Source organism: Carya illinoinensis, chromosome 11 (genome assembly GCF_018687715.1).
Source record: "Carya illinoinensis cultivar Pawnee chromosome 11, C.illinoinensisPawnee_v1, whole genome shotgun sequence".
NCBI lineage: Eukaryota > Viridiplantae > Streptophyta > Magnoliopsida > Fagales > Juglandaceae > Carya > Carya illinoinensis.
In genome coordinates, this window is record NC_056762.1 from 5,688,836 (window position 1) to 5,693,179 (window position 4,344).

A 4,344-nucleotide genomic window follows, 5' to 3' on the forward strand; every position below is an offset into this window, starting at 1 on the left:
CTTTCATCTTAGGTATACTGGAAATAGCAAAATGTTTGATAGCTTGCTGAAGACTATCAGGAAATAATTCAGTAATGGGGCCAAAGAAATGCCACCATTTCTGGAACCACAAAGGAAATGAATGTTTGCACTTCTTGTCGAAATTGAAGAACCAAGAGTGTTGTATGTTGGAGGTTTGAAAGAAATGAAACTTTAACCAGGCCTCAATATAATCGTAATAATTATATTGAGTTTCAGTTCCCTTAACTATTTTGAAAGTAGAAAGGTTGGTTTTCCATTCTTCCTCCGTCATAATTGAAATAATGAAACAATTGTGAAAGATGATCTTGGAGGGATCAACTTTACAATAAATTGGTTTAATAAAAATGGAACCGGTGTTAACCAAGATTCCGAGATAAAACGAAATGTTCTTTTTTAGATCATTTGGGATCCAATGAAAATTTCGTGGGAAATAATCTTGAGCAATCTGGAAGGGATCTGTCTTTACTGATTTCTCAATGTAAAACAGATTTTCAAACCAAGTTTTTTTGAAATATTTTGCCTTATTGGCAGAGGGAAATCTAGGTGCTACTGAAGCCAAGGGGTTTGCATACGGGTCATATGGCATGGCTAAGATAAAAGCAAACGAAATAGGGGAAATAGGTCTAGGAACTTGTCCTAGACTGGTAAATCTGTTGGCTATCTCCAGTGGAGAGGAAGCTAAAGTAGATGCAGATGCTGGAGGCATAAGCATTGGATAAATAGTCGCGGGTGGTGGTGAAGTAACCGGTGGAACTGGTTTCTTCTTCTTACTCATGTTTTCTGCAAGAATTTATGGGTAAGGAAATCAGGAATAGAATTATCTGAACCTTTGATGAATTCAAATCATAATCAAAAACACTTAAAATAGCTTGTCGTCGTGCAAAAATCTGTTTTCATGCAATGTTTTTAACATCTTGTTCTAAAACAGTTTTAGCAGTTTTGCAATCCATGCATAAAAGAAAATGTTGATTAAGCAAATCACTTTGAAATTTGGAGATACATAGTACTACAGATAAAATTTATTTTTTAATAGTACTATAGTTTTGCTGTGCATGATTCCAGATTCTGGAATGGAAGCGAACAATCTGTTCAAAGGAACCCGGTAAAACAATCTGTTTCAGGATGCCGCCATAGCCTACGTCTGAGGCGTCAGTTTCGACAATCTTGAAGCTATTTGAAGTAGGAATTCCAAGACACGGAAGAGTTTTGACATGTGTCTTAATTTGTTTGACAATATTGGTGTGAACATCAGTCCACGAAGAAGGATTGGAACGCAATCTCTCAAAGAGAGGGCGACATTGTTTTCTCATATACTTGTAGAAATCTGAAATATAATTCAAAGAACCAAGAAATCTTTGAAGATGGTTTTTGTCAAGGATGACATCAAAAAATTTGTCAGCAAATTCAATAGCTCTTTGGATGGGCCTGATTTTGCCTTAAAAAATGTCATAACGAAGGAATCTGATCTTGGTTTGAAATAGTTTAATCTTTTTTGCAGAAACAACAAGTCCATTTCTCTTGATGATTTCAAGAAACGTTTTAAGATGTTTCCAGTATTCATCAATAGATTTTGAGAATACAAGGACATCATCTATGTAAACAATGGTGAAATCAGTGAATGATAGGAAGATATCATTCATAATATTTTGAAATTCACTAGGAGCGTTCTTCAACTTAAATGGCATGACATTCCACTCATAGTGACCGAATGGAGTAGTGAAAGCAGTCTTGTACCTGTCTGACTCCCTAATTTGGATCTGCCAAAATCTGGACTTAAGGTCAAACTTGGAGAAAATAACTGCATCACTTAACTTATGAACCAAGTCATTCCTATTAGGGATGGGATACCGGATCCATTTTAACACTTTGTTCAATGGTTTGTAATTGATGACTAAACGGGGTGTACCTCTCTCGATCTTAGCATTTTTCTGAACATAAAAAGCAGCACACGACCAGGGTGACTTACTATGCCTGATGATATTCTTAGCAAGGAGATCCTGGATTTCATTTTTGCAAAACTCCAAAATTTCTCTATTCATTTGAATAGGTCTTGCTTTGGTTGGAATTAAGTTTTCAGAAAAATTTTTAACATAAGGTAAAGAAACAACATGTTTCTTCCTATGCCAGAAAGCATTAGGAAGTTCCGAGCATACTTCATAAATCAAAGTTTTTTGAAAATCTTCAATTTTTGATCTAAGCAAGGAATCATGCAAATTATCAGAAACACGTTTAAATTTGATTTCTTGTTTAAGAAAATCTAAATGTTTTCTTTTTGCAGAAAGCAAAAACACAGATCTCCTAGTAGTATCTCATTCAAACTTAGAAGCAAATTTAAACTTAACTTTATGTACAAAGGGGTCGGTAGTGATCCCATCGGCTTCAGAAAGGAATGGATAAATCATTTTAAGAAAAGGCATGCCAAGAATAACATCATGGGTCAAATTCTTAACAAGCACGGAAGGGATTTTAAAACAAACATTGTCCTGGCAAACATGAGCTGTATTCAACTCATAACGAATCTTCATTCTTGATCCATTTGCCGAGAATAAATTCTCTTTGGACTTTTTGAAATAGGAGGTAGGAACTAAGCCTTCTCGGATACAATTAAGATCCGCTCCTGAATCGATCAAGGCAATAGCAGAGAATTTGTATTTATGATTAACAATAATATCTACCAAACAAAACCATTTATGTGGAACAGAACGGTGAATTAAGCAAATATCCTTAGTTGGACTAGAGGGTTCAACATGGTCTGACTGGTTTGACTTTTCACTAGAAGGATTGTCATGATCAAATTCTTTATCCAACTTTAAACATGCTAAATCTTGTTTAAAAGAAGCATTCTCAGATTTGAGAGTCTTGATCTCTTCTCTGAGTTCAGTAATCTCTTTTTTAACAAGAGATACTTCATGCTGTAAATCCTTTAATGAAATATCTTTGGGTTTTTGCTTTTGAAAGTGTCCCAAAGTCTTTTCAAAAGAAATCTTGCCCTTAGAGGACGATGGCTCTTTACGAGTCATTGTCTATTTAAGTTTCTTGAGATATTTATCTTTTAGGTCAGAGTCTTGAATCTGTGAGATAATAGAGAGGAACATGTTCTTATGTTCCTGTTTTTTACCCAAAACAGGTTCTTGTTCTCTTCTACCCTCTAAAGCATTGATTGTTTTGACTTTAGAAATACAACAAGAATCATTGCAACCAAGCTTAATATTTGGTGAGTTAGAATGATCAGAGTCCGAGTGGTAATCTGAGCCACTAGAACTAAATTCATCCTCATCCGAAGATGTAGGAGATCTATGTTCGAGTAAACAAAACAGATCTTCTCGATCAACGGCATTGATATTTAACTCATTAAGTTTTTTCTTAAAACCTTGTGGCTTCTTTGTACACTTATTCTCATAGTGTTCAAGTTGGCCACAATTAAAACATGTTCCCTTTGCAGGGTGTTTTGAAACAGTTTTCTAAAATGGTTTCTTTCTTGAAACCGGTTTTGAAACGGGTTTTTTATAAAACTCCTCATGGGATCTATTATAGTTTCTGCGAGGTTTTGAAAACTTTTTAGAACTCTTTCTATGCTGCACGGATGGAGCAATAGGAGGAAGGCCAAATTGTTTGCAAAAGTTTCCCATCTCATATTTGGCTTTCTTTCTATCCTTCATCTGTTGAGCAATCATCCTTTGATCATCACATATACTAATACCAAGTTTCTGAATAATATTGACAATGTCATCGTAAGTATAATTATCATAATTCAGATAACCTGAGATATCAGTAAGTGAGTCATTTACCTTAATGGCGAATAAACAAGGCAATCCATCAATGAACTTCTCTTTCCAGTAAGGTTTTTGGAAATCATCTCTAAGCATAACACGAGACATAAAAACATCTTTATACCAATGATAATTAGACATTTTATTGCATCGCAAGTTATTCAAATAATCAGAAATTCTATTTGTGATGTTGGAAGGGGTTCCAACAAAATGTTTAACTATGGTATAGATCAAGGTGTTGACACCATCTGGGGATCCTTGGGCCAGTTCCCTTCAGTATCTACAATGGGCAAACCATCTTCATCCTTTTTAATGGCTGAACGAATGGTTTCCCTTACTTCAGTAGTGAGATGTTTATTCCACCAAGCACGAAGTATCCCTGAAAATCCACTGGTCATGATATCAACAATATCAGTCTGGCTGAGATTGTTGTTGTAATAGGCAACAGCAACCATAGACATACGATTCAGAGTATTGATGATTTCTTGCACAGAGAATCCATCAATATTTCATTCATACATTTGGTCAGCAGATACGGTGAATTGAGATTGAA